Raw genomic sequence first — 17,172 nt, 5'->3', positions numbered from 1 at the left:
AAAAACCTAGGGTGGTGGTGCTAACACAACCTTACCACTGAAACATATGGATTACACTCCAGGTCGAACACTTGTACTATGCTTCCACTGGAAATAGTTTCTTGGTTATAAATATTGACTTTTCTCTGCCCCAATAGTCTTTGAAATGTGGAAATTGCATGAACTCTCTAGAATCATTTTCAACACAATTAGCATAGACCCATTCGATAATAGGAGACCTCCATATTTTTTAAAAAAACAAAAAGCTTTCACCAACCTAAAGAGGTGATAAAATAATCTCTGAATAAAAAAAAATAGTCATTCATTAGATTGGTTTTAAAAAATACTAAAAATAATTTTAGTTAGTAATACATAACTGTACTCTAGAAAAAGTAATATAAGTGCAATTTTAATTTTTAAAGTTGCTACTGATTACTTCAAAGAGAGTATAAAAAGTTGGGTACATGGGCTGGAGTTGTGTCTCAGTGGTAGAGTACTTGGCTAGCATGTGCAAGACACTGACTTTGATTTTCAGCACCACATATAAGTAAATAAATATCCATAAAAAACTAATAAAATATTTTTTAAAAGCTTGGTACAATTCTTTATGCCTGTAATTCTTGTGGCTTAAAATGCTGAGAAAGGAGGATTTTGAGTTCAAATCCAGCCTCAGCACAAGCAGGGTGCTAACCAACTTAGTGACACCATGTCTCTAAATAATATACACAATAGTGCTCTGGGAATGTCTCAGTGATCAGGTTCCACTGGGTTCAATCCCAGACACCATAATAAAAAGTGGATTTTTAGTGTTAACATTATAATACATGCCCCTAATGCCATCAATTTGGGAGGATAAGGCATAAGGATTGAAATTTTAAGGCCAGCTTGGGCACCTTACTAACATGGTGTTTCAATATTAAATTCAAAAAATGGCTGGGAATGTAATTTATTAAAATGGCATCCTAGATGTCAATCTCAATAATCACAAAAAAGAGGTGTTATATCTTCTCAAAAAGTTACACAAAATAAGTTAAAAATTTATAAACTGGGCAAAACTAAAAAATTTTATTCATAAATGATAGCATTGAAAGGTACAAAGAGAAGTGACAGTGGGAGACAGACAGCACAAGCAAGGTGTTAAGCAACTCAGTGATATTCTGTCTCTAAATAATATAAAAATTGTGCTCTGGGTGTGGCCCAGTGATCACACCTAGAGCTAGAACTCACATACAACTAAGCACTTTTAATAAAAAAAAGAAGTGAAAGACACAACAAGGGAGAAGCAAGTAAGAGACTTAAATTACCAAATTATTTTGATGAAATTTTCAAAATAATAATAATAATAATAATAATAATAATAATAACATTTTAACAACTGAGAGAAATAGAAAATAGCATCAGATACAAAAAATTACATAGTATTGATGAGAACAGAAAACAAGTTTTCATTAACTAGAAATGTAGTTGTATATAACAGTTATTGTTCTGTACAAAGTGTTTACTTATTTAATATATATGATGCTTCTCACTAAGTATCAGTGAGCGAGGATAATACTTAGTTACATTATAGCATAAGGCTACTTCTATATTATTTCATACAGTAGAATTATAGGGGCTGGAATAAAGAGGAGGTATATTCAAGAAGAAAGAAATACTAAAGTTTGAGGCAAAATTGAACTTGAGAACCTAGAAATATTTTGGTTTCATTACACCCTATTTATCAAAGTGAAAAAAATATTACATAAGTATTATATAAAAGTGATATCTGTACAACATATCACATGTATAGAGGCTTTCAAGGGAATTATGTAGAGCTTATTACAAAATAGAAATTTTCAGAAACACATAAAAAACTGAATTAGAAATATCATGTGTGTAAATAAACCTCATCACTGTAAAGACAACCATTTTTTTTTCTCAATTTAAAGTACAATATTTCCCCATAAAATTTTTAGCATGATTTTGTTTTAATAAAAGCAGAGAGAAAACCAAACTTTTTTTTCCTGAAATTTATATGGGAAGTAAAATATGCAAAATACTCACAAACCTTTAATTCAGAAGAACAAATAAAATAGTGATTGTTATGTGACACTAATGTATATTATAAACTATATTGCAATAATATAGACCAAAGAATCATAACATGAACAAAATCTGAATTCATATTTATGTTCATTTTGGTATTGCTAAGAGCAACAGAAAGTTCTATCTAAATTCAATCATGTGAAAAATAACATTAGACGTGAATGGATGAAACTCACCAATTTAAACTTAGAAATTGGGACTGATGGCACAATTCATGTGTGCATAATGTGCAGGGTACTGGGTTACAACCTTAGCAACACAAAAAAAGATGATGTTAAGGAGAAAATTATGCTGAAAATAAAGAAGAATTTTAAAATTATGGATCATTTTCCACCTATAAATACACTTAACAAAAAACTACTAATGTTATAAGTGTCTTCTTTTAAAGTAAAAAAATGAGTAGAATGACTAAGAAACATTGCACAATTTAGAAAATATCTACCTTTAATCAGTACAAAATGCTAGATTACACTGGGCATTAGATCTATGTTGAGCAAAGTACCACATTTGGGACCAAATTTCCAAAGGCCAGAATAACCCTCAGTAAAGAGAAATGTGGGAGAAGTGGTCCACATGTATCTAAGGCACAGAAAATGTCTGATTTTCTAGGTATCATGAATATATTCCCAACAGTTTCATGAGCTGGGATAAATGAAAAGAAGTAGCCAAATGTCAAAGGGGCCAGTTCATCTCAAGACATTATCAGCATATTTTCTCAACTGTTCTTGCTGGCAGTATTGTATTGTGGGTGTAGTAGTGTAAAATAAAGTGAATCACCAATACCCTGAGTGAGATTTTAGACCTTCCAGAGCCCTGTCCCAACTCTGCTGACCACAGTAATAACTCCACAACTACCAAATGCTTCTAAAATAAATTTGTTTGTGCATTGAGTTTTTAAACTTTAACAAATTTTTTTCAAGTTATTATGTTCTGAAGTTTCCAATTTTAGATGCAAAGGTAACTGAGCATGTGCAAATATCTATAAATTGCAAACAAATAAATTTGCATTCTTTTTCTAGGACTTTTATGGACTATGGTTTCTAACAGTCATTCACAAAAGAAGTCAGAAAATAAAATCCCTATTTATTCCCAAGATATCTTTACACAACACTCTTACACTGGCTACTTTGCATAAACTTGTCTCAGGGATTTACTGCATAAATCAAGTAAATTTCCTGCAGCCTGTACAGTGCTTTTGGAATGGCTATTATAATAATCAAGTAGTCATACATCTAGTGGTAATATTAGGGTTACTAATTACAACAAACTGTGTTTGTGTTTTGCTTCGAAAATGATGATGGAATTCAAAAGTAATGTGTTATAAAAGAAATCTCATGAAAAAGCAAGTAAAGCAACATGGAAATATACATGGGTTCTGATACAGGGAGTGAATGAAAGTAAATCATACGCATATCAATTTGTGAATTGTGGCTAAAAAGATACATCCTATGATGTATCATTTCTGAAGAAAGAGGAATATAAAAATTTTGAATGAAAATTTACTTCAAAATACACATCATGTCCCATATCAATATACTTTCATAGATGTTAAACTGAGTCACTTACTATAGAAATATTAGGGTTAGTACTCAATATTCTCTGAAGTTCATTTTGAGTATTCAGAAATGAATATCTTTGTCAAGAAAATGAATATTTCTGAGAAATATCTTGTGAAAGATATATATATATATATATATATATATATATATATATATATATACATTAAAATATAATAGTATGTATGCCAATCGAAATTCATAATGGGATATATATCCTTCACATATGTACCCAAAATATTCATTTTCCTCTACATTGTTTCATGTATAATCTTGATGAAGTATAAAGCACACACACCACAGCTTGAATTGTCAGTTACCTCAGTGTATTGGGGGGCAGTGATCTCTTCATGAAATTCGTATTTTTCAAAGTGAGAGTACTCTCAAGAATATACCTGTGATGGCAGTAGGATTATATATTTATATAGAAATATACATTGTGACCCAGGCGACAGAGACAGGGAGTCAGGAAGTTACATATTTGTTAATTTTGAAAATTCATGGAGAAGTAAAACGAGAAAAATGTGTGACAGGTTTTATAATATGTATCTCTGATGAAGAAAAAGGCAAATCCAAGTATATACCATGCCTCCTATCAAACGTTTCTACTTCTAGTCCTTTAGGATTATTTTTATCAATGTTAGGATAAGTAGTCAGAGTCTAGTAGGTTATGGGTTAGTGTCAGAGATTCAATATTTCAAATGGCAAAACGGAAAATGAGTCTAATATATATGCGAACACGTGGCACATAAAAATCTTCCACTGTCATCCACCACAATGCCTTGACATTACTATCACCCCAAATAAGACACAATGAGAGAAGAAGAGAAAAAAAATCTGTGAATACATATCTGGAATTGGAAATTCTGAGGAGCTCACAAACTTGGGTGTGGCAGAAGAGATCCCGAAAGTAGGGGACATGGTAAACATTCCCCAAACATGGGAGCTTTGCTGGCCTAATGACTTCTTGACTATCTGCCTCTGACATTTGTGCACTAAAAATATAGCTTTGTGCTTTAGCTTCCTTTGTAGTGAGACCATCAAAGCTTGGTCTGAGTCTATGTGAATAGGAGGACATGGGTTCATATTTTCCAATAGGAACAGGAAGCAGCAGAGCTGAATCCTCTCTATGCAGGTAACTGTGGCCGTTGGGGTATGAATGTCTCCCTGGGTGGATTGTGAAGCCTTTGGCTCACCGCCCAGTTTTAATGGCATTTCTTGCAGCTTCCCTGGATATTTGGTGTTTGTTTTTGAAATACAAAGAGGTCAACCGGGACACAGTGCTGCAGGGAGCTCTGTCACGTGGGGTGAGTCAGGGTCTGAAGGAATACACACAAACTGGGCTGCTATCCCATATATCTTTCCCACTTAAGTGTAGCAACTTGATTCTGAGCATCACACCAAATCCTCTCCCCACAACAACATGCCTTTATATTTTAGGGTCTCCTGGCTGCACCTTGTCAGTCACATGTTATTTGGAAACCAATGACAGAACCACAGGGGCCCACCACAGATGTTGGATCACACACCTACACTCCATTGCTCCAGGCCCAGTTCCCTGCTGGCTCCTACTCACTGGCATCTCTGTTCTTCACCATGGTCATGAATTCCACTCAGTCAAAAATGGCACTCGCTGGTTCAGTCATGATGAGCAACAGAATATCTAAACGTTCTCCAGGGATTTTTGCTCATGGGATTCTCAAAAACTTCATGGTATTAGCCTAGACATATTTCACGAATGACGAAGTTGGCACTGTGGGTTTTGATCCATTCAGGAGCCATTAGGTGTTGAGGAATCTGCTTTCAGTAAAAGCTCTGGAGATCCCAAGCAGGCAAGTCTTCCCAAGGAGTGGCGAAAGGTCACAGGAATCCAGGCCCATTGGGGTCTAAAATATGAGGTTCCTGTGAGTTTTGGCTCTCAACTATAGCTGAAAAGGCTTTAACAGCAAAATCATGTGAAATCCTGGCTGAGACTCCCAGTGCTGTGGAGAAAGCCACCCTCAGCCTAGATCTGTTTCAAAAGGCTCCTCTAATGCCTGGCCTTGTAAAATCCCAACACAATTCATGGCAATAGTTCTCTGAGATCAGTTTCAGTACTCAGTCTCTAATGGCATCACACCAGAGTTCAAGCTGAGGTGGACCCAGTCAACTTTTCCAACCACCACACAAAAGACCACTATTCTAACAAAAACACTCCCACATGGCCCTCATCTTCTTCCATACAGACACTCATCATAACATTCTGGCTGGGGGTTTGCATAGGGGGAGCAGTCTAAGATGGTGTGCAAAGTAAGCTCTCATGCCCATCATATGCCAAATGTCTTGGTAGCCTGGACACCCTTCCTGAGAAATAGGATGCCGCAGTCCGGCTGCAGCAAAATAACCGGGGGGGGGGGGGGGGGGTGATGAATAACTTGTGTACATTGATACAGCAGGAGTGGAAGCCCTTTAATGTAGAATAAGAGCGGTATTTATACATTTTACACAGCCTATCTAATTAGCATATAATAGATACAGCAGTCAACCAATAAGGAATCTCCACACTTAATGGCTCGCTTTTGTTACTACACAAACCACTCCCTCTGGCATATTGCCAGACACCCTGCAGACTTGTTTACAGACGCTAACATTTCTCTGGCAAAATAACAGGTGCCAATCTGACTTGTTTACAGACCTTAACAATAGGAAAGATAAAATGGGCCTGTAGTTAATACCGCTCTGCTTCTCAAATTAGAGGCCACCTGCCTGCCAGGGGTAGATTCTTTATGTGTACTGGACTCATGAAAAAACCCAAACACCTGTGTGCTAGTTACTGGAGGGGTTGCAACAACTCATTTGACCCAGAGGATCCCTGTTCTTACTTCATACGGGTCAGGAGCCTGACCAGAGGAAGGCAAGAGACTTCATCCAATATTACACTTCTTTTTCACCCTTTTAGATTAGGATGGACACATGGGATTTTTCTTGAGTTGCCTGGGGTGTTGAGAATGTAATTCACAGCCACACACAGGGCCAAGAGTCTGATTCATCACAGCTTTTACAAAGCACTTTACCTCAAAGGCACAGATTAGGCCTCTTCATTTCCATTTGAAACTGTTTTCTTGAGGATTCCCAAAGGAGTGCCCCAAGGCAAACACCTCCCTGACATTCAGGGGAACAGAACAATAGGGAAGAAAGAAGCCTGGAGAAAAACTTGGCTTTAATTGAACACTGCGGCACTGACAGCTCCTAATCATGCAACTTGGGTTGCCATCTATCCAAGCAGGGATTCTCCAGAGAGATCCTTACCAATCATGCTAATTTTTGAGTTTTCTGAGATGCTTGGCATGCCCTTCAGCAATCCAGTCCATGGGCATGTCACACAGCTTGAAGGTGGTACATATCTTGGACACAAAACCACGAACCCCTTCAGAGAGTGGCCAAAATTCAGGAAGAATACAGGAACTTAGGATCTTGGTAGGTGTTGCCCATCTGCAAGGCAAGCAGCAGTCCATTCATAAATTGGCCATGAGAAGTCCTGCAAAGAATTCCACGGCTGCATTCTTCTCTCTACTCTCTGTAAACACAAACCCAGTCGAATCCACTGACATAGAAAGACTCACTAGTCTACAGTCCATTTCAAACCAACAACAACAACAACAGAAAAACTTTTTTCCTTCATGTTCTTAGAACATGACACAAAATGACAAATTGCAACACACACCCACTAAGACACACAAACCGCCCCTGTATTTGGTCTGCATCTATCCACTCTGTCCTCTGACTGGTGGGTGAAAATATGTTCCCCAGCTGTGGCCTGCCCTGTCTCAGCTCTGGTGTCCGTGGCCATCTCTGTGTAGTTGTCAGGAGCCAGCAATGAGCCAACACTTCTTTCTCAGGAAAGGTCCCTGTTCAGACCATTTAAGGCATTTGGCTCTCCACACATCACTAGGTGCCAAGAAAGGATGACTCTGGCCTTGGTACAGACAAACAAATGAGCCCACTGAGACTGGAACTGCCTCTGGGTGCCTTGCCTCCTGGATCCCAAGTTCAGAGAGTTCCATCACCAAGGAAGTGATGTGAGGTCACTTCCTTCAGGGAAGTGAATGAGGTCACTGCCTTGGCAACCACTTTGTCCTAACAATTGTTTCCAAGGGTCCCATGAGATGGAGGCTGCCCCACCTTCCTGTGACATTTTCACAAGACATAAAGCTCTATATACCCTAGGAGCCTGGGATCAGCAATCCACATAGGCCTGATTGTGTTCATCTTCCCTGCATTGAGAAGAGAGAGGCTGATTCAGCAACATCCCTTCATCCTGACTGGGTTGTTGGCCATGGAAGTTGACTTTAGACCTCACAGGTCCTACGTAGCTGCCTACATTTCCTCCAGGGATCATTTCTGCATCTATCTTTGAGCTTCTCAGCAGCTGTAGGATTCCCTACATACCTGAATGGCAAGATCAAATCAGGACCTGCTGTTATGTGAAAATAGATTGAGGGAACAGAGTATGGTTAAGGGTCATTTCATGTTCGATTTGGGTTAGGAGTCATTCTGCTGGATGAATACGGGTATTGGGCACTGGGATATTTATAAGAATGTAAGGTGAAATGTAAGTATGAAAATAGAAAACTAGGTAAGATCTGAAGCACACAAGGGTGTTGGGCCCTTGATTTGGATACATAGTTTTGAATTATGTTCTGCAGAGATGAATCCTCTAAATCCATATACAATGGCATGAGATCTTGTACCTGGCACTACTGAATGTAAAAGAGAACTTCCAGTGAAATAGAGAGAGTAGGCAGGTTTCCAGACTAGGGTAAGGAAGAAGAGTGAGTTTAGGATTTGGACCAAAGGCCCTTTTTGCAATCCAATGAATTTCTATTAGAGTGTAAATAGGAATGTCAGCACACAAGAAGAGTCAGTCACAACAAGGCACTTGGGGAAATAAATATCAATAGGGATGTTAGGAGATCTGGCAAGGTATAAAATGAGTGATAGGTCAGGGATATTTTCAACAGGGGGATGGTTGAATACACTATTCTAGGAAGAAACAAGTGTATACTCACCATAGGATTAAAATTTGAAAGTAGGCAATGCAGACACAGATGATTATAGTAATCCATGCTTTCTTTAAAATGAGGCTTTGGGAGAAGAATAAGATAAGTGTGAGTTTTGCATTTTGTGTCCAGAAGATGATGTGATGAAAAGAATACATGGAGCAGGTGACATGTGTATTTCTTCCACCATTTCTGGGAGCATGTTTTGAAACCCTATCATTTAGAGTTTGTGGATAAAATTAGGTGTATCCTGGGTCTACGTATATAGAGATGATGCATGAATAGACCATACAGTGAATAAAAAGTAAAAGTTTACTATTTTAAATAATGGATTGAAATGAGATTTTAAAAAATACATGAAATCTGGTATTCACATACAAACATTCAATCCAAGTAGTCATACATCTAGTGGTAATATTGGGGTTACTAATTACAACAAACTGTGTTTGAGTTTGCTTCGAAAATGATATTAGGACAGTACGTGGCACATCACAAATACTCACAAGTGTTAGCTATTTCTTATTTACATAGCAATTCCATGTGGAAGAACATTTCTTCTGATCTTTGCTCTAGATCTGAGAGCAGATGATCTAGCTGGAATAGCACAGTTTACACTGGATTGTGTGTAGTGATTTCTTTCTTATCCTTGTTAGTCTTCAGATTTTATGAATGTACTTGACTTGTTCTCATATTACACTATGAAATTGGATATGTTAATTCTTCACTTAGAAATCTTCCTTTTAATGCATTGGCTCAATTTACAACTATCATGGTTTAATCTTTGATTCAAAAACATGCACCCTTTTTCATCTAACTTAAGAGCTATAGATGGTATGGTGTTATTTTAGTATTTGATCTTCTTTTATGTTTATTATTTCTTCACTCATTGATATAGATTCTCTAGCCATTTGTTTACTAGAGCATGATAACCTCTAGAACTGGAAATTCAGTCATTCATTCAATAAAATATTTCAACAAAGATCTGTTTATTCCTTGTGCATACTACAAAAGGAACAGTTCCCACACCTTTCAGGATGCTTATTGTGTAGTCAGCAAGACAGAGCCAAAAGCACATGATTATGATTAGAGATGTGCACCAATGTCATAGGTTGGCAAAAAGAAGGGCTGAGGGAGTTCAATAAATCTAGCCAGATTTAGGACTCACTGAGTATGTAGGAGTTGACCATGCAGAGAGAGAGAACATCATAGACCATTCTGAAACACCTTAAATAGGCACCTTTCTATGTAATCTTTGATCTTAATTACAGTCAGCTTCCTTCATCATGGAGCACAATGTTTGACATTCTACCTTGAATTAAACAAGAAATTCAGACTTGCAATCACTGCCTCCATATTAAATTATTCGAAGCATAATGATTACATTAAACCTTAGTGTGTAGTATCAGGCAAAAAGATTGTTGATAAAAAATGTAGCATCAGCCCTACCATTTCAACTGAAAGATCAAGATAATGACAGGTTATAAAATTGACTCACCCCAAAGTAACAACAAGTTTAATATCAACTTGGAAAAAAATAATCTTAACATCAAAAAGACTTTGAAAGTTGTAAAGCAATCGTCTTTTGACTGTCAAAAAAAGGGTAGTAAAGAGGTAAGACATAAAAGAGGTAACATTCTTGGGGGTTTTGGGGGGTGGGGTAGGGTGGGTTCTTTTTTTGTCTTTTTTGGAACTAGGGGTCGAATCCAGGATTTTGCAAATGCAGGGCAGACACTTTGCCACTGAGCTACATCCCAACCCAACATTCTTAATATATAAAGAAAAATTTTAATTGTAATAACCAAAGCAGAATACATGAGAGGAACAGACAACATGAGCGAGTGTGCACGCGTGCGCACACACACACACACACACAGACACACACATACACACACACACACATTTAAAAATACCCGTTAAACATATAAAAAAAATACTCAACTTTATTTTTAATAAAAAACATAAATTAAAGCTACTGTTGGTGAGTCTTAGGGGAAATAGGTACTTATTAATCACTGGCGGGAATAGAAAAATGGTACAGTTCCTTTGGAGGGAACTTGAGCATTCTCTAACAACATATAAGTACATATTTTTTCCTTAGCAATCCCATTCCTGAGAATTTACTCTGAAGATGCACCCGCAAAATACAGGAAAAAGAGGGGGAAACACTTGCATATATACCAGATTCTCTGTTGAGGTGTTTTTTATAATGATAAAAAGTTAGAGATAATGTAACTGCTATATGAAGATTGACTGAATAAACTATGATACATAGGATGCTGTAGAAAATAATTCAGAAAATCTCCATGAACTAATGAGTGATTTTTCAAAATATATTATTAGCAGAATTTATCAAGGTAGTTCACATTAGCAGATTAAGGGGAAAGATTTCATAATGTTGTCAACAATGCAGAAAAAGTTCTCAGTTCAGTTTGAAATACAGCCTTGATTTTAAACAATTCTTGGCAAAGAACAGAAAAACATCCTTAACTTGATAAAACATGGCTACATGACATTTACAGCCCCAAATCATTTAATGATGAATTTGAACAAAACAAGAGTGTCTATTACTTCTTTTCATCAGAATTGTTTTGGAAGCCCTAGCTACTGTACTAGGATAAGAAAAATGAAATATAAAAGGGAGGATGTTCTTTATTTGCATATTTATGAATATATAGAGAATATGCAAAAAAACCTATTCATAACTCATTAATAAGATAATGCGGTTTCTGGATATAAAATTTGTACAGACAAATCAATTCTATCTCAAACAAGTAATACTTGCTTAGAAAATGAACTATTATAATATTTATAGTAGTATTAAATAATATCAAGGACCTTATTATAAATTCAACAAAAGAAATATAAGAATTTTATGTAGAAAATAAACCTTTGTTGAAAGAAGGAAAAGAATATCAAAAGGAAAAGGAAACTGGAGTAATCTTGAAATTAGGGAAAAAGATGGAAGAGTGACTTAATAATTGTTATGGTTGGTGAGATGTTGAATTGTACATTCTCTTTTACTTTTTTCATTTCTCTTAATTGAATTGTTTATGAGAATGCATTTTATAAAAACAGTGAAGTCATTATTCTTTTTGGCATTTGTTCATAATAGTTATTCTTGACATTAGATTCATTTGGACTAATTATAAATGCATGGAATATAATTTGCTCCAATTCAGTCCCTTCACCCTCCCCATCCTCCCTCCCACTGTTCCCTTTGATCCACTTTACTGATCTATTTATTTACATTTTTTAAAATTAGCATCTTATAGATATTCAAAATGATGAGTTTCATTATAGTATATTCACATATGTGCATTGGAAAGTTAGTTTGGGTTCATTCCACAGTTTTTCCCTACCCACTCCCCATTCCCTTCTTTTTCTGTTATTGATTTTATTTTTTTAAATACATGACAATGGAGTGTATTACAATTCTTATTACACATATAGAGCACAATTTTTTATATCTTTGTATAAAGCATATTCACGCCAATTCACGTTATACATGTACTTGGGGTTTTTTTTTGCATTACAATTCTTATTACACATATATACCACAATTTATCATATCTCTGTTTGTATACAAAGTAGGTTGACAGCCAATTTGTGTCTTCAGACATGTACTTTGGATAATGATGTCCATCACATTCATTCCACATTCATTAGGAGGCTAATCCCCTGCCTCCTCCCTTTCCCTCACTCCCCTCTTCCCTATCTAGAATCCATCTATTCATCCCATGTTCCTCCTCCCTACCCTATTATGAGTCAGCCTCCTTATATCAGAGAAAACATTTGGCATTTGTTTTTTGGGGATTGGCTAACTTCACTTAGCATTATCTTCTCCAATGTCATCCATTTACCTGCAAATGCCATGATTTTAAAAGTTCTTTTTAAAAAGTTCATTGTGTATATATGCCACATTTTAAAAAATCCATTCATCCACTGAAGGGCATGTAGGTTGGCTCCGCAGTTTAGCTATTGTGAATTGTGCTGCTATAAACATTGATGTGGCTGTGTTCCTGTAGTATGTTTTTTTTAAGTCCTTTGAGTATAGTCCAAGAAGAGCAATAGCTCGCTCAAATGGTGGTTCCATTCCCAGATTTCCAAAGAATCTCCATACTGCTTTCCAGATTGGCTACACCAATTTGCAGTTCCACCAGCAATGTATGAGTATGCCTTTTTCCCCACATCCTTGCCAACACTTATTGTTGTTTGTCTTCATAATAGCTGCCATTCTGATTAGAGTTTTATCTTAGTTTTGATTTGCATTTCTCTGATTGCTAGAGATGTTGAAAATTTTTTCATATATTTGTTGATTGATTGTATATCCTCTTCTGAGAAGTGTTTTGTTCAAGTCCTTGACCCATTTTTGGATTGGGTTACTTGTTTTTTCAGTGCTTAGCTTTTTGAGTTCTTTATATACCCTAGAGATTAGTGCTCTATCTGATGTGTGAGGGGTAAAGATTTTCTCCCAGGATGTAGGCTCTCTGTTCACCTCACGGATTGTTTCTTTTGCTGAGAAAAAACTTTTTAATTTGAATCCATCCCATTTATTAATTCCTGGTTTTAATTCTTGTGCCATAGGAGTCTTATTAAGGAAGTTGGGGCCTAACCCATATGATGAAGATTAGGGCCTACATTTTTCTTCTGTTAGACACAGAGTCTCTGACTTAATTCCTAGGTCCTTGATCCATTTTAAGTTAAGTTTTGTACATGGTGAGAGTTATGAGTTTAATTTCATTTTGATGCATATGGATTTCCAGTTTTCCCAGCACCATTTGTTGAAAATGCTATCTTTTCTCCAGTGCATGTTTTTGGCACCTTTGTCTAAAATAAGATGATTGTAATTTTGTGGGTTAGTCTCTGTGTCCTCTATTCTGTACCATTGATCTACCAGTCTGTTTTAGTGCCAATACCATGCTGTTTTTGTTACTATTGCTCTGTAGTATAGTTTAAGGTCTCATATAGCGATACTCCCTGCTTCACTCTTCTTGCTAAGGATTTCTTTAGCTATTCATGGTCTCTTATTTTTTTAGATGAATTTCATGATTGCTTTTTCTATTTTTATGAGGAATGCCATTGAGATTTTGATTGGAATTGCATTAAATCTATATAGTGTTTTTGGTAGTATGGTCATTTTGATAATATTAATTCTGCCTATCCCAAGAGCAAGGTAGATCTTTCCAGAAATAGTAAATGAATTCAGCAAAGGACAGGATATAAATCAACACCCATAAATCAAAGACATTTCTGTATATCAGTGACAAAGCCTCTGAGAAGGAAATGAGGAAAACTGCCCCATTTACAGTAACCTCAAAAAAATAAGATACTTGAGAATCAATGAAAGAAGTCAAAGATCTATACAATGAAAACTACAGAACCCTAAACAGAGAAATCAAAGAAGATCTTAGAAGATGGAAAGATCTACAAATTCCCTTCTTAAAAGGAGAAAGGGAGGAGGAGGTAGGGAGAGGGGGAAGGTGGGCAGGGTCAGATCAGAATATGATAGCCCAAAGAGTGGGGTTTTGGCCTGCTGAGAACTTCTAACTGAAGGAGATTGGAATCCTGAAAGCAACCTCAGCAGCAAAGCCTCTGCCCTCCTCCTGCCCTCCTGTCCTTCTCTCCCAAAGCCTTCTCTCATAAAACCTAGAAAGCCCTCTCTCTCTCTCTCTCTCTCTCTCTCTCTCTCTCTCTCTCTCTCCCCCTACCCTCCCTGCTATTTCCTTCCTGTCCCCTTACCCTCCCTTCCCCCCTCCCTTAAAAACCCTCATTCCAGACAGGACCTGCCTTAGGTCCAGAAGGAAAGAAGGCTATACAAAGAGGCCAAGAAGAATCTGACCAGACAGGGCTTGCTAGGACCCTGGCAGCCTTTTACCATTAGCTCACACCCCCTTTCCAGTCATTTCTACATGGCCATTCATTCTTCATGGAACATAAACATAAACACAGGAGTTTTCCCTGGATCTGTAGGTCTTTATTTCTGAAGGCTTTTAGGTCAAATAAAGTTCTATTAAATAAATGTTATGATTTTTGAAATGTAAAGATATATACTAGTTCTTAAATTAGAAGAAGCAATTTATAAAGATAGACTCTTTCTGAAACTCATCTGAATTTTTATTGCAGTTCCTGGACCTTTTATACAGCTATAGAAGTAAGATACTGTATTAGTGATAAGAGGATAAACAGTCCGGTAAGACAGAAAACTCAGAAAGTGATTGCCACATGATTTATGATTGAGGTGGGACTGCAGATCAGTGATGGAAAATGTCAGTCTTTTAATGAGTAGTGCTGAGACAATTATTTATGTGAAAATGAATGAAATTAAAGCTCCTACTATACACCATAGACAATAATTCTGTGTGACATATAGAATTAAGTGTGAATGGCTAAACAATAAAATGCTTTCAAGATAATACCTTTATGATTTTGGAGTGGGGTAAGTTTTCTTAAATATAACATAGAAAGCACTGATTGTGAAGAAAGGTATTATGAAATTTGATATTACTAGCAGTAAGTATTTATCATAATCAGAAGACACCATGGCAGACAAAAGTCATTCTTAACATTCAAAACTAATACTTGGTGTTAGAAGTTAGCAACGGTTGCTATCTTTTGGAAGACTGAATTGAATAGGGTGTGGGGAAGGACACTCCCAGGAGGCTGATCATATCTTTCCTAGATCTGATGCTATTTACACAGGTGTATTCACTTTGTGAAAGTTCAGCAAACTGTGCTAACAATTTGTACATTTTAAAATGTATATGCTCTACTTCAACAAAAAGTCTTTATAAAAGAAAACTACTAAAAAGCTATTTGTAAAACATTTGTGCAGCAAAATAATAGAGACCTCCTACAGCTCAATAAGATAGACATCTCAATAAAAAATCGAGCAAAATATTTGAACACACTTCAGAAAAGAGGAAATCATTTATTTGATTTATTTGAAAAGGTGCTCAACCTTATTAATCTTCAGAGGAATGCTAATTAAAATGATTTATCTCTTTATACCAAAATTGGCTAACATGAAGAATCTGAGAAAACAGTACCTAGTGAGGATGTGGAGCAATGGGAACACTACTGCACTTGGGCTAGGAATAAAAATTGGCACAACCACCTTGGGAAATGGATTGTCGTTACATAGTAGGTATGGAGGTAACATGCCAGGTGACTTAGTGATTCCTCTGTCTCAGAAATGGGTGCTTATGGGCACCAGAAGATGTTCAGAAGAGTATTTATAATAGCCTTGTTAACTATATCCAAACACTTGAAGTAATTCAAATATCTATCAACACAAGAATTTGTACATATACTGTAGCATATTTATACAGCCATGTACTACATAATAGAATGAACTTTTCTGCAGAAAAATTCATATATGATACATACATGTGAATATGTATGTATATAAATATAAATGTATACATATTCACATTTTTCATAAAATTTCAGAGGTGTTTCTTAGCTCTCTGAAGTTCATCCCAGATGTCCAGGTACAAGCCCCTCTTCTAAAAGTACCCTTATTTGTCAATCAAAGAAGATGCATAAAAGGTATTATGTATATATTTAATGATATCAGCCTGAGCCCATTTAGGTTTGTTAATGCAACAGTGGAATGCAGCCTCCAGGCCTTCCCATTCTTGCATTTGTCTGTATTGTCTTCATATTTGTTTAAATTAGAAAGTAATACATTTTTAACAGCATTGTTGAGGTATAATTTGTATATCATAACATTTCCCTTCTGTAAGAATAAAATTCATTGATTTTTGACACCTCTATAGAGTTTTGCATCTGTCATCAGTATACAAGTTCAGAATATTCCCATCACCTCCCCAAATTTCCTCAAGCCACATTTGCCATCAATCAAAATGTGTATTTTCAAATATAGTGTGTTAATTGCTTCATGTATTTCAAATAACTCATCATTAAAAGTAGCATAACACATTGATGAATAGAAACTTGAAAAACATCAACCAAAATCTTTTGTTAAATGTATTTTGAGGTTCTGTATACATACTTGATTAAAATCAGCTTATTTGCATCTGTTCTCTACTGGTAGTTTCAAAAAAGGGAACATACTGAAAAGTTGATTTCTTCCTTCATATGTTCTTGGTGGGTGAATGTTGTCATGTTGTTCTGGGTGGGTTTTTAGTTTTAAAAATTTTAGTTGGTTTTGGGGAAAATGTTCAGTTATACAAATGGCACTTTTATATGGCAGTCTGTATAGCACTAATTTCTGAGAATAAATCATACAAAATAGAATGAAGAATAGAAGTTAGACTATATAGTTAAATTAAAACAGAAATATCAAATTGTAAATTATTCTTTATTAGTAGTAACTAAAGGAAAGAATGTATTGATCAACTCTGATATTAAATGTCTCAGACTTTAGAACAGAATAACAAGTATTTTAAAAGCTTTTCTTGTCTTTGTTCTACCACTTCATATTAAGATGCTGAGTATAATATAGAAGTACATATGGAATATAAATATTATGTGAGCATATTATACTATTA

The sequence above is a fragment of the Callospermophilus lateralis genome, unplaced genomic scaffold (genome assembly GCF_048772815.1).
Source record: "Callospermophilus lateralis isolate mCalLat2 unplaced genomic scaffold, mCalLat2.hap1 Scaffold_45, whole genome shotgun sequence".
Lineage (NCBI taxonomy): Eukaryota > Metazoa > Chordata > Mammalia > Rodentia > Sciuridae > Callospermophilus > Callospermophilus lateralis.
The sequence above is the reverse complement of the archived record's forward strand: the minus strand, read 5'-3'. Positions refer to the sequence as shown.